The sequence below is a fragment of the Schistocerca gregaria genome, chromosome 2, assembly GCF_023897955.1.
Source record: "Schistocerca gregaria isolate iqSchGreg1 chromosome 2, iqSchGreg1.2, whole genome shotgun sequence".
Taxonomy (NCBI): Eukaryota; Metazoa; Arthropoda; class Insecta; order Orthoptera; family Acrididae; genus Schistocerca; species Schistocerca gregaria.
Genome location: NC_064921.1, coordinates 106,086,861 through 106,112,542, shown reverse-complemented (window position 1 = coordinate 106,112,542; position 25,682 = coordinate 106,086,861).

Sequence of the window (25,682 nt, the reverse complement as noted above, 5' to 3'; positions counted from 1 at the left end):
TTGCGGAGTATAAATGTAGATGTAGATGTAGATGCCCGAGGGCGGACTCGAACCTCAGCCGGGACCTAATCTGTTGAGCTGACTCACTTTTGCTGTCGTTTACGCACTGAAGTAGGCCGTCTGGTTACATTACAACGTTAGCATACATAAAACGCAAGTGTGAGCATATGTGCAGTATACATACACTATGTGATCAAAAGTATCCCGACACGAGGCTGAAAATGACTTACAAGTTCGTGGCGCCCTCCATCGGTAATGATGGAATTCAATATGGGATTGGCCCATCCTTAGGCTTGATGACAGTTTCCACTCTGGGAAGCATACGTTCAATCAGGTGCCGTAACGTCTCTTGGGGAATGGCAGCCCATTCTTTACGGAGTGCTGAGTGGAGGTCTGTGAGGCTAGGCACGAATTCGAATTCCAAAACATTCCAAAGGTGTGCTATAGGATTCAGGTCAGGACCCTGTGCAGGCTAGTCCATTACCGGTATGTTATTGTCGTGTAACCACTCCGCCACAGGCCGTGCATTATGAAAAGCTGCTCGATCGTATTGAAAGATGTAATAGCCATCCCCGAATTGCTCAACAGTGGGAAGCAAGAAAGTGCTTGAAACATCAATTTTGGCCTGCGCTGTGATAGTGCTACGCAAAACAACAAGGGATGCAAGACCCCTCCATGAAAAACACGACCACACCATAACACCACCACCTCCGAATTTTGAAAGAGGCGGCACTGCCGACTTCCTTTCCCGCCCTTCCCTAATCCGATGAGACGGATGACCTCGCAGTCTGGTCTCTTCCCTCAAAGAAAACAACCAAACACCAACCCTCCGAATTTTACTGCTGGCACTACGCACGCTGACAGATGGCGTCCACCAGGCATTCGCCGTACTCACACCGTGCCATCGGATCGTCATATTGTGTACCGTGATTCGTCACTCCACACAACGTTTTTCCACTGTTGAATCGTACAATGTTTAAGCTCCTTACACGAAGCGAGGCGTCGTTTGGCATTTTCCTCATGTCCCGCCTAACTTGCTTTGGATCCTGATGCAGTTTGGAATTCCTGTGTGGTAGTCTGTATTGATGCCTGCCTATTGCACATTACGACCCTCTTCAACTCTTGGCGCTCTCTGTTAGTCAACAAACGAGGCCAGCCTGTACGCTTTTGTGCTGTACGCGTCCCTTCACGTTTCCACTTCACTGTCACATCGGAAGCAGTGGATCTAGGGATGTTAAGAAGTGTGGAAATGTCACGTATGACACTAGTGACTCCAAATCACCTCACCACGTTCGAAGTCCGTGATTTCCGCAGAGCTAACCATTCTGCTCTCTCACGACGTCTAATGACTACTGACTACTGAGGCTGATATGGAGTACCTGTTGTTGGCAGCACAATACACCTAATATGAAGAACTTTTGTTTTTGGGGGTGTCCGGACACTTTTGATCACTTAGTATATACACTCCTGGAAATGGAAAAAAGAACACATTGACACCGGTGTGTCAGACCCACCATACTTGCTCCGGACACTGCGAGAGGGCTGTACAAGCAATGATCACACGCACGGCACAGCGGACACACCAGGAACCGCGGTGTTGGCCGTCGAATGGCGCTAGCTGCGCAGCATTTGTGCACCGCCGCCGTCAGTGTCAGCCAGTTTGCCGTGGCATACGGAGCTCCATCGAAGTCTTTAACACTGGTGGGCATGCGGGAGGCCGGGTGGACGTACCGCCGAATTGCTCAACACATGGGGCGTGAGGTCTCCACAGTACATCGATGTTGTCGCCAGTGGTCGGTGGAAGGTGCACGTGCCCGTCGACCTGGGACCGGACCGCAGCGACGCACGGATGCACGCCAAGACCGTAGGATCCTACGCAGTGCCGTAGGGGACCGCACCGCCACTTCCCAGCAAATTAGGGACACTGTTGCTCCTGGGGTATCGGCGAGGACCATTCGCAACCGTCTCGATGAAGCTGGGCTACGGTCCCGCATACCGTTAGGCCGTCTTCCGCTCACGCCCCAACATCGTGCAGCCCGCCTCCAGTGGTGTAGCGACAGGCGTGAATGGAGGGACGAATGGAGACGTGTCGTCTTCAGCGATGAGAGTCGCTTCTGCCTTGGTGCCAATGATGGTCGTATGCGTGTTTGGCGCCGTGCAGGTGAGTGCCACAATCAGGACTGCATACGACCGAAGCACACAGGGCCAACACCAGGCATCATGGTGTGGGGAGCGATCTCTTCCACTGGCCGTACACCTCTGGTGATCGTCGAGAGGACACTGAATAGTGCACGGTACATCCAAACCGTCATCGAACCCATCGTTCTACCATTCCTAGACCAGCAAGGAAACTTGCTGTTCCAACAGGACAATGCACGTCCGCATGTATCCCGTGCCACCCAACGTGCTCTAGAAGGTGTAAGTCAACTACCCTGGCCAGCAAGATCTCCGGATCTGTCCTCCATTGAGCATGTTTGGGACTGGATGAAGCGTCGTCTCACGCGGTCTGCACGTCCAGCACGAACGCTGGTCCAACTGAGGCGCCAGGTGGAAATGGCATGGCAAGCCGTTCCACAGGACTATATCCAGCATCTCTACGATCGTCTCCATGGGAGAATAGCAGCCTGCATTGCTGCGAAAGGTGGATATACACTGTACTAGTGCCGACATTGTGCATGCTCTGTTGCCTGTGTCTATGTGCCTGTGGTTCTGTTAGTGTGATTATGTGATGTATCTGACCCCAGGGATGTGTCAATAAAGTTTCCCCTTCCTGGACAATGAATTCACGGTGTTCTTATTTCAATTTCCAGGAGTGTATATATTGGGTGGAGAAAAATTATGTCAGGAAATTTTGACCCTGGGTAGCTGATGCCAGTAGGAACCAAAATTACTAATGTTATGTAGGTCGTCAACGCAGTTTTCAAACTACGGAAACTAGGCGCCACGCGATCCGGTTGGCGGCGGGATTACCCTGTTGGCGGATGCTCTGGACAATGCGTGAATGAGAATGCTTTGCCTGCCGGAGATCGCGGCGTATCCAGTGGTAACGCTCCAGCGTCTACTCTGGGGGCCTGGGGGCGAATGCGCCGGGGTCGCAACGCATCGATTATAGTTTTATGATAAGACGTACCGGGAACAAACCCGTCAACAGCTGTTAGTTCGCCTGAAGAAAGTCCTTTAAAACTTGGGCCGGCCTTGAAAGCAGGTGCGACCTCCTGAGGCGACACAAGCTTGGTAAAGTCGAACGGTGTTTTGCCGAACTCTTTCAAAGATTCCTGACATTGCTTTGATGTGATTGGTGGCATGTTGAGTGCGATCCATTAATTCCTCTTCGTTTCTAGATGGTTCGCGTCCGTGTGAGTGAACTAGAACCTTGAAGAATCCCCAAAGGAAAAAGTAATTAACGTTGCGAGTGTTGTAAAAGTCATCTCAGTGAAAGGTGCACTCGTCGGTAAGCAACACAACGACGGGGAAGTCTGGATCTCGTGCAACACGTCGCAGAAACCATCGGCAAAACCCTAGCCTGTGTTCATAGTCCGCCACAGCATTTAGGTCTTGGACAAGGTGGAAACTAAATGGATGCTGGCCGTCAACCCTTGATACCTCCCAGATTAACCGACGACTGACCCCCCACGTTGTGTCCAACCGCTTGAGTATTTGTCTTAGGTGCTTCCTCAAAGCGCTCGAGATCAGTCTCCTTAAATGCAGCATCCCGTCGTGATCGAGGTCTTCCAGGATCACCATGATATCCCGCTAACGAACCTGTTTCGCAAAGTCGCCAGTGAATTGCTCTAAACGTTTGCGGAGTACCGTTCCTCATACAACCGTCGAGATTCATGCGCATTATCGTCGGCTAGTCCGTAAACAAAAACCATATCTCGTTGTTCTCGAAACGATTACTGTTCTGCCATGACTAAATCACAGGTGACATGTGTGTGCTTCGAAGCGAAGCTTACGTGTGAATGCCTCCGACGTGAGGTGGAGACAAACAGCAAGACCTATTCCACACGTTTGCGTATCACGTTGGAGCAGTGACGGTGTGAGGGACGTTTGTATGTGTGAACCGACAACCATAGCGCTACCCATTAACCGACGAACGACAACAGGGAAATCCTACGGCCAATAGGAGCGCGTGGCGCCAAGTTTCCGTAGTTTGAAAATGGTGCGTTGTTGACCTACACAACATTGGTAATTTTGCTTCCTTCTGGCGTCAGCTATCCAGAGTTAAAATTTCGTGACACAATTTTCATAGAGCCCATGTGTGGACGTAAATATGGTGTATCATTTGCAACGATAGCTTCAAGAACAAATGTCGAATAACAACGGAAGAATTTGCCAAGTGGTAATAGGAATTGCGCAATAATAGTTCTGTACAAGCTTAACTATTTATATACATAGTCCATCAATTCTGGAATCGAGAATTTCAATGATTTCTGCCTGTTGTCGATATGGACACTGGCAAGACGCAGGTCCTGGAAATTTCAAGACCGTTTCAGACTCTCTACAGTAGTGCCTCAGACTATACCCAGTTTACAAAAAGAAGTGAGTGGGGCACTTCAGTTTATATACACAGAGAGAATATTTAACAAAAAATTTCATTTACTTGCTAATACATGACTACAACTTGAATTTTATGTTTACATGCTGTAATGTTCGTCTACTGTACTTATCGACAGATGATGAACGCAATTTGTGTTCAAATGGCCAAAGATATATCTATGTGATATACTTACAGTTCAACAAGTTTCAGATATATTTCCTATACTTGTACTGTGAAATCTAGCTTCTTGCCGAATTTCATGATTCTAGGTTGACGGTAGGCACGCAATAGGTCTCGTTGTGCGAATTTCCGAATACCAAAATATGTGACAGAGATGGCCGTATGTTTTCACTGAATTCACTTAGAATCTTACAATTTTTATGCCGCCAGGAACCAGAGATATCACTACGTGACAGAAATTTGAACTTAATACACCAAACTCTTCCAGAGAAAAATGGTCTTCACAAAAGAACCGACTGACAGCTGGATAAACAATTACCAAAAAAACTATTTTTTCGTATTATACAGGGTGTTACAAAAAGTTATAGCCAAACTTTCAGGAAACATTCCTCACACACAAAGAAAGAAAATATGTTACGTGGACATGTGTCCGGAAACGCTTAATTTCCATGTTAGGGCTCATTTTATTACTTCTCTTCAAATCACATTAATCATGGAATGGAAACACACAGCAACAGAACGTACCAGCGTGACTTCAACACTTTGTTACAGGAAATGTTCAAAATGTCCTTCGTTAGCGAGGATACATGCATCCACCGTCCGTCGCATGGAATCCCTGATGCCCTGATGAAGCCCGGGAGAATGGCGTATTGTATCACAGCCGTCCACAATACGAGCACGAAGAGTCTCTACATTTGGTACCGGGGTTGCTTAGACAAGAGCTTTCAAATGCCCCCATAAAGGAAAGTCAAGAGGGTTGCGGTCAGGAGAGCGTGGAAGCCATGGAATTGGTCCGTCTCTACCAATCCATCGGTCACCGAATCTGTTGTTGAGAAGTTGTTGAGGAGCGTACGAACTCTTCGACTGAAATGTGCAGGAGCTCCATCGTACATGAACCATAATATGTTGTGTCGTACTTGTAAAGGCACATGTTGTAGCAGCACAGGTAGAGTATCTCGTATGAAATCATGACAACGTGCTCTATTGAGCGTAGGTGGAATGAGCTGTAACATGGAAATTAAGCGTTTCCCGACACATGTCCACATAACATCTTTTCTTTATTTGTGTGTAAGGAATGTTTCCTGAAAGTTTGCCCGTACCTTTTTGTAACACCCTGTATAATTACAAATTAACTACTTTCGGAATTTTTACCTTTACTTGTACAATGAAACTTTCCTTCTTGCCACATTTCATGGTTCTAGGTCAACCGGAAACACCCCTCAGGTTTTGATGAGTTTTCTAGCATCAAAATATGCGACACAAATGGCCGTATATTTTGACTGAAGTGACTTGAAAGCTTAAAGGTCTTAAGTCGCCAAGGGAGCATAGATATTAATATGAGACATACGTTTATTTGTTCCTGAGACACTGTGTTCTTAAAAGTCGGAAGGCAGACAAATGGCCAAAAAAGGGATCCTATAAGGGTTCCGTTTTTACAGGGTAAGGCACGGAATCCTAAAAAGAGGTATCTGTAGTTAGAAAAACATCAAAAACTGTGAAGTCAGCCTGATGCAATCAAAGAGCAACAACATGCACGGTCGCTTAAGTGTAGGTGTCTACTGGGAAGCTTGGCCTAAACATTGCTGGTTGCGGTCGCGGAGGGGTACGGTTGATACCCCGGCAGGGCCTCAGAAACTACGCGAGCCCAGTACAAAGTGCTGACATCTGGGAACCGCACGACGCTGCGGCTGGTCGGGGAGACGTGGCGCGCTATCCGCCCGGAATATTCGGTTGCGGCAATGGAAACGGTTAACGCCGGCATTAAGCGGACAAAGCATCTGCAAACGGCCGCGCATGCGCGCAGCGAGTAAATCAGCGCGGCCACAAAGGCCAGCGTTACCACCAATTAGGGCCGCCTCGCCAACTTGGCGCGTTCGCCGTCGCCAGCGCTAAGCCAGCGGCGCTGCAGGAGCTATGCTGCTCGTACTATATCGCTCTGTGGGCCACAGCTGGGCGCGCGTCCTGACCCATTCATCTCCTCTTGCCTCGTAGCCCACTTGCAGTCGCTCTCCATCTACAGTACAATCGCACCAGAAAATGAACGGCACTATCTTTCAGTGTAGCAGTTAGATCAGTATAAATGTGCTAGACGCTCTTCTGCATCTCTGTACACTGATGAGCCAGAATATTATGACCACCGAGCCACTGTTGATATAATCGGGAAGGCCTGCGATCTGTCTGAGTTTGACCGAGGGCAGATAGTAATGGCCCGGGGGACTCACAGGACCATTCTGAAAACCGCACGATTTGTCGGGTGTCGAGTGCTGTGACGAATGTTTTCAACGCGTGGCGAAACCGAGGTGAAACCACATCCGCCGGCCGGGGTGGCCGAGCGGTTCTAGGCGCTACAGTCTGGAACCGCGTGACCGCTACGGTCGCAGTTTCGAAGCCTGCCTCGGGCATGGATGTTTGTGATGTCCTTAGGTTAGTCAGGTTTAAGTAGTTCTAAATTCTAGGGGACTAATGACCTCAGAAATTAAGTCCCATAGTGCTCAGAATCATTTGAACCATTTTTTTGAAACCATGTCCAGAAATTGTGGACTTAGGTGGCAATCACTCATTACATCGTATAATGGGCAGATTGGTAAGACAGGACAGTCGGCGAACTTGGGCGGGACTTACATCAGACTTTAATGATGGGCAGAGTACAAGTGTGTCTGAACACACAGCACAGCGAACAGTCCCAATGGTGGGCCTCCACTGCCGACGACCCACCCATATGCCAATATTTACACCACGACATCGGCCACTACGACGAAAATGGGCTCGTGGCAATCGGCACTGGACGTTGGCGCAGAGGCAGAGCGTTGCATGGTGTAACGAATCCCGATACCTTCTTCATCATCCCGCTGGGAGGATACGAATACGTCATCCTCCAAAGGAACAGCTACTTAATACCTGCACTGGGGGACGAAGAGAAACTGGCTGCGGTTCCGTTATGTTCTGCGGAACATTCAAGTGGGCATCCATGGGTCCAGTGGATCCAAGAAGCATCATAGACTGGTCGCAAAGATCGTACGCCACGCCATGACGATCATTTTCCCAAACTGCATTGGCATTTTTCACCAACACAATGCACCACGCCACAAGACCAGGAATGTGATGCAGTGGTTCGAGGATCACAATGACTAGGACCTGTTGATGTACTACTCACCCCCCACCCCACCAACGTGCCAGATCTGAACCCCATCGAACACATCTGGGATGTAATTGAAAATGGCATCAGAGCTCCTCACATCCTGCCCGACGGGAGTTGGTTCAAACGGTTCTGAGCGCTATAGGACTTAACCTGTAACTGCCCGAATTTTTCAAAATTGGATATTTAAATTTATTTTCAAGTTTTTGACTTCTTGTGTATCTAAGTAGTGCATATAAGCTATTATTTGACTCTTCTCTGTCTTCGTTTGTCTGTAACATAACGTGTCCATATGGACACGCTGGACATATTGATATTGAAATACATTTCAAGATATGTTTTATTAATCAGATTTTTAATACAAGTAAGGCAAAATTTGAACAAAATAATTCTTAGAAACCAATTTATAACACCATATACAAAATAATTCACAATATTTTTTTTTATATTTACTTTCATGGTACATTCAAAGCACTACATCACATTTCCCACATTTTGAGCGAACAGCTGGTGATTTCTGTTTGCAGTACAAACCTACACATCTTCTCTTCTTCTCAGTTTTTCTTGATATAGTGCCTTATACCATCATATCTGATACCACTTGGAATACGCGATTTGTATCCACACATAGGACTGATAGACGGCCTGCCTGCTCCTTTTACTGGATTCATATATCTTTTTAGGTAAACTTGTACAATTTCTCTTCTGAATTCAAGCTGAATAGTCCTAGCTCCCGTTCCTCTCTTCAGTTGTCACGCCTTATGTACAGAGACGTCAATCAGCCAAGAAAGTAAAGCCCAGTTCCACTTCTTGTTTCGAATGTTTATTCTGCACATGGCAATGTTTTCATCCATCCTATCCACTCCTCCCATGTGTTTATTATAGGCTGTGATAATTTGAGGACGTTGTACTTGAACTGTCTTCTTCTCCTTTGCAGAGTATCCTTTTAGAAATGATACAGGTTCAACTCCTTCACAGGTAGAACCTACAGTAACCACTGAATTGCCCACCCATTTTGTGACTATAACACCATCATCCTTGCAAAGTGAGGATTCAAAATACCCCTTTTCTTTTTAACTAGAACTTTCTTTGAGGAAATTGGGCACGATTTGGGATCTCTGTTTTCTCTGATGGTGCCTGTTGCTCCATAACCCTTTTGTCTCAGGTATGACAGAACAAAAAAACCTGTAAATAGGTTGTCAAAGAAAAAGTGGAATGGCAGTAGCTTTACATCCAGTGTCAAATCATCTATCACCTGAACGAGTGGGGCAGTATCCTTACCAAGCTGTGCTTCATATACTGTATTTGGATTGGGTGATTTTCCTTGATTAAAGGAAAACTTTACCAGATATCCAGAAGTAGGGCATAAACACCATGCTTCATATCCAAATCGTATCGCTTTTTCCCTGATAAATTGCTTGCAAGAGTCTCCCAAAATATTTAATCATTGATTCATCGTAAGACAAATGTTGCTGAGGAACAAACAGGTTATTACATTTGTCTCTTACTATTTCAATAAAGGGTCTAATTTTCCACATCTTGTCCTTTTCATCAAATATATTACTGTCGTTACAGTGGAGAAATCTAACAATTTGTTCGAAACGATTTCTCCTCATTGCATTGCATACAAATTCGTTTCGTGTATCTAAATTGGAATCCCAGTATAACCTCTTATCAGGGAGAGAGTTATAACGACTTAGAATGAGGGTCCCCGGAAAACACCTCGTTTCTTCACAAGTTATATTAGGATTTGGAAAGTTCTTGAAAAGTGCGTAGTTCTTTGACTCATTAACTAGGAATTGTACCAGTCCGTCATCAAAGAATAATTCGAAAATTTCCCCTGCAGACGTGTCAAAGCATGGATCAGGAAAAGACTTCACATTTGAAACTAGTGCACCATGAACCCAGTTTTTTTTTGCACATTTCTGTTCCTGTAATCTACATTTCTGAAATTTGTTTCTGTGTGTGTGTGTGTGTGTCTGTTAATCTTATTTCAGCTTCAACCCGGAGTTGTCTAGGACTGAGATTATCTGGTATTCCTCCTTCATCCTCACCAGCCGAATCCTCATCTGTGAGGACTGCTGGATCAGGGGGTGTCGTGTAGATTACTTCAGCCTGAGGAGCGTTTGAATCCTCAAACAGGATGTCTAAAACATCTTGCACGGTCAAACCAGGCTCTAAAGATTCTGCCAGACCTCTGTTATGATATGAGAAGAGAAAAAGAAACGAAATCATTTTTGACCCTGCGACTGCCCTGCGTGTCCATATGGACACGTCTGAAATAATCACTTCATAAACAGAAAGTAAATCGATGGATAACAACTTTTCTCAAATGAAAATCTCTATTAACATATTTAGATATACTGCAAACAGTTTCACATGCCAGAATGAAGAAGTTCTTTACGAAGCATTACTTACTTTACATCAACATGCTCCATTGCGGACGTCAAAGCACTGCCTGAAATACAGGCTGTCACAATCACAGTGTAAATGGTAAAAATGAAGTGTTAACACAATGCACGTAAAATTCAAACCCTCCCTGAAAACAATATGTGACCGCCTACGCTAAAAATAATTGTAAGCCAACAATGAAGTAAAAACAAAACTGGTCAACAATTATGTCCATATGGACACGCTGGGAAGTTACGTGTTAACTTCTGAGGTTATGAGTCCCCTATAACTTAGAACTACTTAAACCTAATCAACCCAAGGACATCACACACATCCATGCCCGAGGCAAGATTCGAACCTGTGACCGTAGCGGCCTCGCTGTTCCAGACTGGAGCGCCTAGAACCGCTCGGCCACCTTGGTCGGAGGACGGGAGTTAAGTGACGTGTGTGCACATGTGGTACCAACCCATCCAGCGACCTACCAAAGCCTCTTTGCTTCCTTGCCATAGCGCGTCGCCACTGTTATCCCTGTCAAAACTGGACATACCAGCTAATAGGTAGGTGGTCATATTGTTGTGGCTGATCAGTGTATATCTCTATTAGTTTACTGGATGAAATATCAAACCCCCACTGGTCGTTCTGGTGCGCTGTAGATTGTGTACAACCGCCACCAGGAGGCCATGTAACCATCCAATGCTGACGTAACTTACAGCAGTGAGGTGATATGCAAGTTCCACTCGGTTTCATGGAATGAGCACAGTAAGCTTGAGTAGAGGTGTAGACGTGGAAAACTTAACAGAATGCTAGAGAGGGTGCCCGACGTGTCGACGTGTGCTGACTTTTCAACATTTTGCAACCATTGGAGACCTACTCACAGACAAATGACGCTGTGTAGAAATAGTCCACTCACACCAATGGAAGCACCGCCTGTGTTTGACGTCAGGGTGCAATAACCACTCACAGAAGGTAGGCAGCAGCACTGACAGTGGACGGTATACAAAGTGTATCCGGGGAACATGGAAAACAGTGCAGTCGTTTTCCAATTGCAAAAACCTATCTGACGTCCGAACCGCAGGTTCGAGTCCTGCCTCGGGCATGGATGTGTGTGATGTCCTTAGGTTAGTTAGGTTTAAATATTTCTAAGTTCTAGGGCACTAATGACCACAGCAGTTGAGTCCCATAGTGCTCAGAGCCATTTGAACCACTTTTTTTTTACGTCCAAACGGGCGTCATCACTGTCTTTTGGGCCAAGGGTGGAAGCATTTCCGAAACGGCTAAGTTTTTAAACTGTTCGTGTGCGCCTTGGTTAAAGTATATCGTCCACGGCAAAATGGCGCTATCCGAAACTGACGCGAAGGCAACGCTCCACGGCTCGTAGATAATGAGCGTGAACGACGGCTGCGAAACGACGTTCAACTATTGAGCAACTACGATCGACGTGAACCAAGGGGGCTACTAACAGTGTCTCTTCAATGACTGTGCAGTGATCCTTTGCTGCATATAAACTGCTATGGGCCTCCGCAGCAGGCACCGTGTTCATGAACCCGTCCTAACTACTGTTTATCGGCGCCAAAGGCTAGCAGTTGCACGCCAATACTGCAATTGAGCATCCATTCAGCGGCATAGGTGGCCTTTTCAGGTGAATCACGTTTTATGCTTCATCAGGCAGATAGCTAACACCTTGCAACAATCACCCGAAGGGTGCAGGCTGCAGAAGAGAGTGTTATGGTCTGATGAATGTTGTGGTAGCATTTCTTGTTTGATCTCGTCGTTCTGCAAGGCAGATTGGATCAACACAAGTATTATCTATCCGTGGGGACCAAAAGGTGTTCAGCACAGTAGCATCCACTAGCAGGACATTGTAATGTGTCACACAGCTCAGAGTGCATATGCGTGGTTTGAAGAGCACCAGACTCAGTTTACCATACTATCTAGCCACCAAACCCTCTCTCACCCACCCATTTTAACCCGGCTGAGAATCTGTGTGATACTTCGACCCAGGTGTTGGTGTCAAGGATCACCCATGGTCTCTGGTTCCGGTGGAAGTTCGGGCATGGGTATGTGTGTGCGTCCTTAGGATAATTTCGGTTAAGTAGTTTGTAAGCTTAGGGACTGATGACCTTAGCAGTTAAGTCCCATAAGATTTCACACACATTTGAACATTTGAACATCCATGGCCATGAGGCGGTGCCTGATAGGTATGCAACACACTTAATGACCTTAAATTACCAAAGCTACTAGGAAAACCTTTATACTTACCTTCGACACTGTACAGTAGCTTACGGTAGTTTTACCGTGAAACCTACCACAAATAGCCGTAGCACAGGAGTTAGTATGGTTTTACATCATTGTCACAATATTACAGAACCTCACTGACTCTCTTCCTACACATCTGTGATGCAGAAGGTGGTTATTCAAGCTTTTGACAAGCGGACACATTAATGTGACTGGAAAGTGCAGGAGAGTGTTACGTCTTGTCATTGTTATTCCACTCAGACCAGACTGCGAGTGAAGCTATCAGTGAACGCAGATCCATGCCAACCAATTTCCGAGTGAACACTGCAAAGGGAGCTGCGCGCAATGGACATTTGAAGTCCCATACCTCGCGAAAGGCCATTGATGACAGCGGCAAATACAATAGCACTTCTTCAATGGGCCAAACAACATGGATATTGGACATCAACTGATAGAACGCATGTAGTGTGGCCTCTTTTCAAATTATGTAAGGCGTAGAGCTGCGCTCTACCAAAACTACTGTTGGGTAGTTTTGGTACACTATGTAAATGACGTAAATGATAGATTTGCTGTCAGTATTTCTAGCATTTGTAGGGAAAGAATCATAAATGAATGTGTAAGATACGTTAGTGGATCCGACTACTTCTCTTTGTTTTTGTTTGTTTTTTCTGTACATAAATCGAACCGCGCAGCATTCAGTGTTTGTCCAGTATTTTGTATCCCGCCTGGAAGACGGTGCGTGGGTAGGAGCAGGAAAAGGTGAAAATCTCTCGGTACTGCAGTGACAATTAAAATCACCTTTACTTTAGCAACATAAGTAATACATAGCTTTGCCCTGAGGTGCGAATTGTTCCGGACGTCTGCTGTTGATCAAATGGGCAGAATCTACAGTGGTGCACGTAGGGCTCAACAGAACCTTGTAGAGGGCGCTATCGTCGTTGTTTGTCGTAGAGCCAACTTAACTGCGAACTACGCTGTGACATCCTAGCTATCGATACCACACAGTGTGTATTTTATATTCTTACAGAACATACATTGCAGTTTATAAGTAATAAAAAATAGTTGATCGCCTAATTCCTGCGCTTGAATGCAACCGAAGCTACTTTTTTAATGTATACCTACGAGTGTAATTATTGTTGTTATTTTTTACCAAATGTTTAAAATACTGCTACAGCTGTAAGGTTCTTTTATTTAACATACGACCAGTTTCGGGCTGATATACGCCCCCAACTTCAGGTGTAGTAACTTGGTGTTGTGACCCCGAGCACCGCGGTGTGCTACCAATGAGCGCAGAGCGTGGAGTCCATGCTCTGCGGTCGTTGGTAGCACACCGTGTCTTGCCTTCGACCACTGCGACCTTACAGCTGTAGGGGTGTTTTCAACCTTTGGTATAATGCTCAGTTGTGGATGTTCCTCCGACAGGATTGTTTGTGTTATTTTTTAGTCAATAGATTGTTCTTAATCATGACCAAAGGCAAGATTTTCCTGTTATTACTCATAAATGCGAGAGATGTTTGAAGCGATTTTTGTTCTACAGATTTTTCTATTTTCACCTTTTTGTTGAGGAAATTGCATTTTCTAGCGCTATACGATAAACCTGTATTTGTTTTCTTTATTATTTCCTACGGATTCCCTCTGTTTGACATAAAAATTCAACTATTTTCGAATAAAACTTGAATTAAACATTGACAGCTTCAATTTTGCTATAAAAACTATTTATTTTTAAGGAACAGTCAGTGGATAACTATGTTCTGTCGGCTACCCAGACCTTTATAAATCTCCACTCAGTTTCCAGACGGTTCACCACTTCTGCTGTGTAGGGAATCTAAGAAGACACTGCATCTGTAAAGAAAGCGATCAGTATAAGGAATGCCTAATAGGTATGCAACATACCTAACGTACAGGTAATGAAGGTACGACCTTAAAGAACTAAAGCTACTAGAAAAACTACTGTAGTCTGTGCTTGTTTGTGATACTCTACAGTGTCCTGCGGTAGTTTTACAGCTTTAGTAAGGCGTGATTGTGCCGGAGGCCCACTGAGGGAGTGGAATTCAGTCTAGAGGTGGGTCTGTGATATCGTCGGGGACGCATCTTGGGTGTACTTTCGTACCCGCTCATACAGGTTACCGTGAATATAAACTCGGATTCTTTCTCAAACGAATTTTTCAGTCTGCTGCAGAGTGTATGTGATTTCAAAATTCATGGCAAATTAAGCGTGTGAACTGCACCGTGACGGGAACCTGGAGCTTTTGCAGTTCGGGTCCCAGTCCAGTACATGGATATAATCTCCCAGGAAATTTCGAATGAGTGCCCACTCTGCTTCAGGATGAAAATTCATTGTGTAAACAACCTCTCAGAGTGTCGCTAAGCCATTCCTCCTCAGTATCCTTTCTTTCAGGAGTACCAGTCCTGCTACGTATGCAGGAGAAACCCTCTGAAATAAGGAAGGCAGCAGACGACATACTGGGGACAGTAAAGCTGTGATGGAGGGTCGTCAGTCGTACTTGCATAGTTTACTAGGTAGTGCACCTGACCGCGAAAGGCAAAGGTTCCAGGTTCGAGTCCTAATCTTCAGAGTAGTTTCAGATTAATCTGGATGTTCCCTTCAAAATCTTCGCTGGCCAAGAGTTAAATATCAGTCTGTGGACACCTCCATCTTACAAGATGACAACAGCAACGCGCTCAGGGCTGAATGGAAAGGTTGCAAGTTTGACGTATGTTCAGGCAACCTATCGCCCACTCTTAACCCTACAGGATAGTTACTTAGTTATTTAGTGAGTTACGTATTCCATAGATCATTTCAACCATTCCTTTATCGAAATGGTGTGGAAAGAGTAGGTGTACAGGATCTGTACACGTGATATGCATTAACATTAATGAACACATTATTTTAGTCTTACTCAACTGACTACTCCTAAAAACGAGTCTTTTTCCCATTTTTTAACCGACTGCTAGTTTTTAAGCAGAAATTCGTCGATGGAATAGATGTGCTTATCCAGGAGAAATATTTTTAAATTACATTTAAAATTTGCTTTTCTACCTGTCAGGCATTTTGTGTTACTGGTCAAATGGTCAATGATTCTTGTTGCTGGATATTGAACTCCTTTGTGAGCCACTGACAGCTTTAATAATGGGTAATAAATTTCATTTTCCCCTCTAATGTTGTAGGTATGTATATCGCGGGTCTTTTCAATTGTGATGGATTATTTATGACGAAGAGGTACCTACAAGACGTTCGTGGGTGAATGCCACGCATTATTCTTACTGCTCGCTTTTGTGCAAACAGTACTTTCTTTCTAAGTATTGACTTACCCCAGAATATCATTCTATTAGACATTATTGTATAAAAATGCGTTTCTTACCAAGATTAGCAATTATAAAAAGAGCATAAATAACCGAACTTAATTGTGTGAGAAGATCAGTAATATGCTTCTTCTAGTTCAAATTGTTATCAGAATGTACAGCGAAAAAATTGTAGCATTATATCATATTTACTGACACCTACTCATGTGCTACATCATTTGTTGGTATCACTCTGTTTATGGTTAACAACTGAATATAGCACATTTTTCTTCAAAATTTATGGTGAGTCCATTTTCTGATAATGTGTTTATAATTCTTTGGAAAGTATCATTTACCATCGCTTATGTTGCTTTCTCCCTAATGCGATTTATTATAACAATAGTATGGTCTGTAACAAGTACCAATTCTGCTCGTTAAATGTTGTGTGGAAGGACATTCATACACTTAAGGAGCAAAAGTGGACACAAAATTGAACCCTGTGGGGCTTCATTTGTGATTTCTACACAGCACCACCATTCTCTCGGGCGTTGTCAGCTCCTACTTGGCCAAGAAGGTCATAAAATGGCGTCAGGAGGGAGAGTTCTTCTGTTGTTGTTGTTGTTGTTGTGGTGGTGGTGGTGGGGGTGGTCTTCAGTCCTGAGACTGGTTTGATGCAGCTCTCCATGCTACTCTATCCTGTGCAAGCTCCTTCATCTCCCAATACCTACTGCAACCTACATCCTTCTGAATCTGCTTAGTGTATTCATCTCTTGGTCTCTCTCTGCGATTTTTACCCTCCACGCTGCCCTCCAACACTAAATTGGTCATCCCTTGATACCTCATATCATGTACTACCAACCGATCCCTTCTTCTAGTCAAGTTGTGCCACTAAATCCTCTTCTCTCCAATTCTATTCAGTACCTCCTCATTAGTTATGTGATATAACCATATAATCTTCAGCATTCTACTGTAGCACCACATTTATTAAAGCTTCTATTCACTTCTTGTCCAAACTACACTCCTGGAAATTGAAATAAGAACACCGTGAATTCATTGTCCAGGAAGGGGAAACTTTATTGACACATTCCTGGGGTCAGATTCATCACATGATCACACTGACAGAACCACAGGCACATAGACACAGGCAAGAGAGCATGCACAATGTCGGCACTAGTACAGTGTATATCCACCTTTCGCAGCAATGCAGGCTGCTATTCTCCCATGGAGACGATCGTAGACATGCTGGATGTAGTCCTGTGGAACGGCTTGCCATGCCATTTCCACCTGGCGCCTCAGTTGGACCAGCGTTCGTGCTGGAAGTGCAGACCGCGTGAGACGACGCTTCATCCAGTCCCAAACATGCTCAATGGGGGACAGATCCGGAGATCTTGCTGGCCAGTGTAGTTGACTTACACCTTCTAGAGCACGTTGGGTGGCACGGGATACATGCGGACGTGCATTGTCCTGTTGGAACAGCAAGTTCCCTTGCCGGTCTAGGAATGATAGAACGATGGGTTCGATGACGGTTTGGATGTACCGTGCACTATTCAGTGTCCCCTCGACGATCACCAGAGGTGTACGGCCAGTGTAGGAGATCGCTCCCCACACCATGATGCCGGGTGTTGGCCCTGTGTGCCTCAGTCGTATGCAGTCCTGATTGTGGCGCTCACCTGAACAGCGCCAAACATGCATACGACCATCATTGGCACCAAGGCAGAAGCGACTCTCATCGCTGAAGACGACACGTCTCCATTCGTCCCTCCATTCACGCCTGTCGCGACACCACTGGAGGCGGGCTGCACGATGTTGGGGCGTGAGCGGAAGACGGCCTAACGGTGTGCGGGACCGTAGCCCAGCTTCATGGAGACGGATGCCAATGGTCCTCGCCGATACCCCAGGAGCAACAGTGTCCATAATTTGCTGGGAAGTGGCGGTGCGGTTCCCTACGGCACTGCGTAGGATCCTACGGTCTTGGCGTGCATCTGTGCGTCGCTGCGGTCCGGTCCCAGGTCAACGGGCACGTGCACCTTCCGCCGACCACTGGCGACAACATCGATGTACTGTGGAGACCTCACGCCCCACGTGTTGAGCAATTCGGCGGTACGTCCTCCCGGCCTCCCGCATGCCAACTATACGCCCTCGCTCGAAGTCCGTCAACTGCACTTACGGTTCACGTCCACGCTGTCGCGCCATGCTACCAGTGTTAAAGACTGCGATGGAGCTCCGTATGCCACGGCAAACTGGCTGACACTGACGGCGGCGGTGCACAAATGCTGCGCAGCTAGCGCCATTCGACGGCCAACACCGCGGTTCCTGGTGTGTCCGCTGTGCCGTGCGTGTGATCATTGCTTATACAGCCCTCTCGCAGTGTCCAGAGCAAGTATGGTGGGTCTGACACACCGGTGTCAATGTGTTCTTTTTTCCATTTCCAGGAGTGTATTTATTGTCCATGTTTCACTTCCATACATGGCTGCACTCCATACAAATACTTTCAGAAACAGCTTCCTGACACTTAAATCTATACTCGATGATAGCAAATTTCTCTTCTTCAGAAACGCTTTCCTTGCCATTGCCAGTCTACATTTTATATCCTCTCTACGTTGACCATCATCAGTTATTTTACTCCCCAAATAGCAAAACTCCTTTACTACTTTAAGTGTCTCGTTTCCTAATATAATTCCCTCAGCATCACCCGATTTAATTCGACTACATTCCATTATCGTTTTGCTTTTGTTGATGTTCATCTTATATTCTCCTTTCAAGACACTGTCCATTCCGTTCAACTGCTCTTCCAAGTCCTTTGCTGTCTCTGACAGAATTACAATGTCATCGGCGAACGTCAAAGTTTTTATTTCTTCTCGATGGATTTTAATACCTACTTCGAATTTTTCCTTTGTTTCCTTTACTGTTTGCTCAATATACAGATTGAATAACATCGGGGAGAGGCTACAGCCCTGTCTCACTCCTCTCCCAACAACTGCTTCCCTTTCATGTCCCTCGACTTTTATAACTGCCATCTGGTTTCTGTTCTATCAAGTAAAATCACCCAGCTCCTGCCAGTTGAGATGGCAGTTAGCCACAGTGACCATGAAGCTAAGGAAGTAGGCTGAGAAGGGCATGTGATTCTAAGTATTCCGCCGCCTTAGACGGCTCTAAGTTCAGTCAACATCGAATGCCATACGCACAGTGAATTCAGAAGTTGCCAAAATCATGACATACTCTCTATGAAAATTACTATACAGGAAGTTAGGTACATAAATTTTCTCGTCACGGGCAGACATCAGCATTCGAATGATGAGTTAGCAAATGCGAAGGACGGATGAATGGGAGGGGAAGGGTATTACGTAATCTGTGAGACTAATGAGTGCCTGCAATGGCCTTACTCAAAGGGGACCAATCTAGATAACCGCAGGGCGCTCTCTCTCTCTCTCTCTCTCTCTCTCTCTCTCTCTTTCACCCCTCTCCCCCGAGGTCTGCATGAGGGGTAAAGTGATCAGCAGAGAGACAGCACAAAACTAAGTTGCACTGCTTCATCCGTCAGTATTTACATTCGTCGTCGATACAACTTCATTGCATAGGACTTGCGTTTCACGTCTCTTATTTCAACTAAATTATGAGCGTCACTCTATGTGTAACAACAGGAAAATGCTGTCAAAGAACGACATAGTCACAACCCCAAGCTTATTTGCAGTTTTATTCTCTTCATCAGACCACATATTGTTACGAAACTCATAGACAGATTGGGACTCGATCACAGACATTGGCCTGTCGCCGGCATACCTATTTAGCTATTCATGAACGCCAAAAAGCCAATCGCAATTATTTAGTGTGCCCATAATTTACATCTTCTAAATACTTCAATCCATTTCCGATGTGCAGTTTTCATCTGTCTGGATATTTCAAAATAATGAACATTCCATCGCAGAGCGTATGGTTTATTCTGGGAACAACTGGTATAAACTTTTTTAATGTCAGTAATTTCGTACAAACAATACACAACCATTTTACTTTGTGGTGATATCTTTAGAGGGAAAGACTCTCTTAAAGAGAAAAAGACAAACAAATTGGTAAAATAAAAACTGCTGGAAAGAAAAATATGGATCATTATCCCAAACTGCGAACAGAGATTAAGTTCATACTGATTACAACTAATATGGAAAAAATATGTAATTAACTTTCTTCTTAAAATCAAATATGTATCACACTAGCAGTCATTACTTGGGTTAAAATATCGTTTTATTTTGCATTCTCCACTACGGCGCATATCCATGTATGAATTCATTTTCAAGACGTTCTTTGAAACATGTACAGATGCAACAAGGTTAAAATAGAAAATATAAAACAACCATTGCTTGTTTCATCGAAAGAATGAGAAGAGGAGTTAGTCGAAGTATTGATGTGATACAAAAGTAAAAAGAAGTAAGAGAACTGAACAAATATGCAAAACATATTAAACAACATTAGAGTTGCGTTAATGGTGGGGATACAGTACTGGAGTAGCATTGTGTAATTATAGACACTAACCGACTTTACATTAACAGGCACTACATTTCCTATACAGCTGTGACACAGCCGTGGATTCAGGGGGAAGAGGGTGGGAGTCACGGGATTCAAGACTAACAACCCTATGCAAAAAAAAAAAAAAAAAAAAAAAAATACAACCCACTGACATAAACTAATTATGACATTATGAAAACATTTTATGTAGGCAATCACTGTTTTTGTTAAAATGGTGGTGACGGCAAGTTAATGGGACATTCCATTTTGGAAATCGTTAGGGTACTCAATATTCCCAGGTGTAAAGAGTCAAATTTCAGGCAATATTTCTCACGACGAACAACACAGTGAATGACGGCCTTCACTAACAACCGAGACCGGTGGCGTTTGCTTAAAGTTGTCTGTGCTAATAGACAAGCAGCACTACGAACAAATGGGTTCTGCTTTCAGTTAATAAGAGCTGATGGTAGGGTTCAAATGTGGTGCAGACCGTACGAAGTCATGGACCTAGTTTGTCAACAAGATATTGTGCAACCTGTCGTGGCTCCATAATGGTGTGGGCTGTACTTACGTGGAGTGGGCGAAGTTCTCTGGTCCAATTGAATCGATCTTTGACTGGAAATGATTAGTTTAAGCTAAAATGTTTGAAATTTTTGAAAACACTCAGCGATCTTAAAATTTGTCAAAATTAAAATTTAAAGCAGTCTTGATCGCAATTTTTTTTATTTATTGGAGTGAGTGACCGGTTTAGACTCTTTCATAGAGTCATCTTCAGACTCCAGAGCGGTGGACGGACACTGTCAGACGAGTTTCCTCGACCCTCGTGTAGCTCAAATTGCAATGAAGACTGTTTTAAATTTTAATTTTAATACGTTAAGCTACTAGGGGACCATTTGCAGCCATTCAGAGACTTCATGTCCCCAAACACAGACAGAATTTTTATGGATGACAATGCGCCATGTCATCGGGTCCCATTGTTCGCGATATTTTTGAAGAACATTGTGGGCAGTTCAAGAGAATGATTTGCCCATCCGTCGAACATTCATGGGACGTAATCGAGAGGTCATGCCGTGCACAAAATCCTGCACCAACAACAGTTTCACAGTTACGGACTGCTATAGAGTCAGCATGGCTCAATATTTCTGTAGGAGACTTCCAAGGATTTGTTGAGTCCGTGCCAAGTCGAGTTGCTACACTACGGAGGGCAAAAGGAGATACGACACGACATTAGGAGGCATACCACGACATTTTTCACCTCGGTGTATGACTGCCGTGGATCTTGAAACGACCCCTTAGAAAAATTTATACAAGACTGTGCTTAAACTGACACACAATATTTTTAGCGCAACGCAATCTGACTTCCAAAAATCCCTACGAAAGAATGGCTCTGACTAACATTAACCTATACGTTTCACAAATCACTTACCTCACAAAAATCTTCGTTACTCAAGCTACTGCAATACAGCGAGCGCCACTACTGCCAGATAAATAAAAGATTCAAATTACTGAAGGCACTAACTACTGATAAGCAGAGTCAGCAAATGAAAGATTCTGATACAGAACAAACAATGTATTTACCTTAATATTCATAATATATATATCAGTTCATGACACCAATTCTTACAAATTTCAAAACTCCGCCATCTCTCTCCCCACGTCCACCACTGCTGGCGGCTCACTTCCAACTGCGCAACGCTACGCGCTGTTAGCATCCAGCTGCCGCTGCCCGACACTACAATGGCAGACAACAATGGAAACTAGCCACAGACTGCGCACAGCACAGCCAGTGATTTTTCATACAGAGCGCTATGTGGCGTTACCAATAAGAAAACCTAAACAGCCTACTTACAATCTTTTATCAAAAAATCGTTCCAATGGCTCTGATCACTATGGGACTTAACATCTGAGGTCATCAGTCCCCTTAACTTAGAACTACTTAAACCTAACTAACCTAAGGACATCACACACATTCATGCCCGAGGCTGGATTCGAACCTGCGAATGTAGCAGGAGAGCGGTTCGGGACTGAAGCGCTTAGAACCGCTCGGTCACAGCGGCCGGCGATCTTTTATCATTATAGCCACTTGTGTTTGCTTTCATAAGTCACAACAGCAAATGCAGCTGAGTGAATTAGACGATATCCGAAATCAGTCTTTGGTATAACTGATTTGTAATTGGATGTTCTGCGGACTCGAAGTAGTGTAATGCGATCAGTTACTTTCGAAGTTGATGACTAGAAACAGACTGGACTGTAATTTTTGGAATACCTGCGTTTTAGTTTGGTTTTGGATGTATTAATTACTTTGACACGCTCCCACTAACTGAGGAAATGCCTTAGTTTTACTGTCACATTAACTATGGCAACCTACAGTCTTCGAGCAGTTGGATGTAAGTTTCTAAACAACATGTTGTTTATCCGTAAGTACGAGGACAGTCGTGTGATTTTAGCCCAGACAGAATTTTTTTTTAATTTGCTGCAGATAGTGATATGGCTGTGCTCGTTGTTGTCATCGATTTGCTTGGTGACATTGCTGTTAGTAGTAACGACGCTGTAGGGATCGATGGGTACAATATTTGGAGTCAAGGATGATGCAGTTCCTTTTGTCATAGACTGTGTTTTCTCTCTTAGTGACGCAGTGATATTAAGTTCGTCTTTTAGTATTGGAATAAATGTTCGCTTACGTAAGATTCTACTTAGGAACGATCCAGACGCTATCAGAACATGAGTTTGTAATCTTGAATCTATTGTGCCATGCGTCGCTTATGTTTTGCTTCATTTTTTTGCTGACTTGCCTAATTACACTATTTAATTCGATTTTTACTGTTTTATCAAGCGTTGTTTGCCAAAGATTCTGTTTGTACACTGACGGAAGAAATTGTAACACCAAGGAGTCGTGCGATTTAAACGAAATTTGGTGGGCGTGTTTCTACATCTGTCTATTCAAATTTCCCACCGGTCACGTAACAGTGGTGCTAGTAGCGTAATTGTGAGTATGGAAATCAGCTTTGCTTTAAAGCATTCTTGACTAACATCAACTCACCACTTCGAGTCAAGATAACTAACGCTCACGGCCGTTACAGCGTGTATTTAAAGGCGGCAAAGACGCCACTAGACGCCATTATCAACACCTCACCGAGTTTAAACGAGGTCTTCTAATAAGGCTACGAGAAACAGGATGTTCATTCTTCGATACTGCAGAAAGACTCGGCAGGAATGTAGCCACTGTACGTGGCTGATGGCAGCAGTGGTCATGAGAATTTACGATCGCAAGAAGGCGGTCACGTGACACTACCATAGAGAAGGTCATAGTGTTCGGTGTATGACCCTGTCGCGTCGTACAGCATATGCAGCAGTAATTTGAGCGTCAATCGGAACAACAGTGGGGCAACGAACTGTTACAAATCGGTTATTTCAAGGACAGATCACGAGCAAGACGCCCCATAGCGTACATTCCACTGACTCCAAATCACCGCCTTTTGCGGCTACACTGTTGTCAAGTGACTGCTCATTGGAGAACAGGGTGGAAGTTGTTGTGTTTTTTGATGAAAGCTGGTTCTCCGTCGGTGTCAGTGAATGCTGTGTGCTGGTTGGAAGGAAGCCAGTTAAGGGCCTCCAACCAGCCTGTCTGCATGCTAGGTACGCTGGATCTGCATCTGGACTTACGGTCTGGGATGTGATATCGCATGACAGCAGGAGCACTCTCATGGTTATCCCACACACCCTGACTGAAAAATTGCACTTGCGTCTCGTGTGTCGGTCTGTTATGCTGGATTCATGAACAGCATTCCAGGGTGTGCTTTCCAACAGGATAACTCTCGCCCGCATGTCGCTTTTGTAACTCAACATACACTACAGAGTGTCGACATGTTGCCTTGGCCTGCTCGTTCATCTGATCTGTCTCCAATGTAGCATACATTTAAATCGTACCACGACTCCAGCGTCATCCACATACAGCTGTATTGACCGACCAAGTGCAACAGGCACGGAACTGGCATCCGACACTTGTACAACACAAAGCATGCACGTCTGCATGCTTGCATTCAACATTCTAGCAGTTACACCGATTATTAATGTACTAGCATTTCACATTTGCAGTGGCTTATCTCGCACTGACATAACCTGTGAGCTTGCAGTGTTAATCATTTAAATATGGTACTTTGGCAAATATATTTCTGAAATTTCGTTTCTCTGCTTTAGTTATTTTCTGGAATTGCGACTTTTTTCTCAGTGTAGTTATTACTTTCTTTAAATGGTTGAAAAGCGGGAGGAAATAGTGCTGGAGGAAAGAGGCATATTGCTAAGTTTAGCCGCTGCGGCCTAGAGGTGTAAATAATACTACTTGAAGTTCCAGCTCTTCCACAGTTTGGATCTGCGGTGCAAAATCAACCACAGTTTCTATTTGCTGCTTATACAGTTCCCACCTACTGTTCTTGTGTGTATGAATATGCTCCCTGATTCACGATTTTTCTCCTACTGATACTAGTAACGGATTACCACCAGTATTTGGATTTGCTCCCTGTTTCATAGTTTATCTCCTACTGGTGATAGTACCGGATTACCATCAGAGTTTGGATTTGTTCCCTGATTCATGATTATTTCCTGCTGATACTAGTAACGGATTACCATCAGAATTTTTGATGCAAAGAATATTTATGTTGATAAGGGTCGGTTAGTTTCTACATAGTACGACAGCCAGAACATCCAGTAACAACGCAGAATTTGTGGGATGATAAGTTAGTTAGTTAGTTAGTTTACGTGGTAACAGAACAGTTGAACTAGAGTTATTACAGTAGCTGAATGATACTTTTCAGTTAAGGTCCGTTATCAAAAATGGTTGAAATGGCTCTGAGCACTATGGGACTTAACTTCTAAGATCATCAGTCCCCTAGAACTTAGAACTACTTAAACCTAATTAACCTAAGGACATCAGACACATTCATGCCCAAGGCAGGATTCGAACCTGCGACCGCAGAGGTCGCGCGGTTCCAGCCAGTAGCGCCTAGAACCGCTCGGCCACATCGGCCGGCTAAGGTCCGTTATCCTTGAATTCCACATGAAATCAATTTAGGGTACCCGCTGCTGTAACTGGTGCGTTAGCTATATTCAAGATGCTAGTGAGACCGACAGAAAGTTTCTTTATGGTAATTGGTACACTGATCTTCACAGTGGTTGCTTCTTGGATTAGCTGTCTGCAGCCAAATAACTTCCCAGTGCAGTAGGTTTTTACGAACGAGTATAACAGTGTAGCCGCGTCTTCTGAGCTACCTGCCAGTGCGACAGCACTTAAATCGGTGCATCATGGAAATCTCCAAAGGTCGCAAGTAATTATCACCGAGTAAGATTTCCTCAGAAAGAGCTTCTCTAATCAAACACTTTCGTTCTGAAACTTTGTTTTTAATGCCGATTGCATTACATAAAATG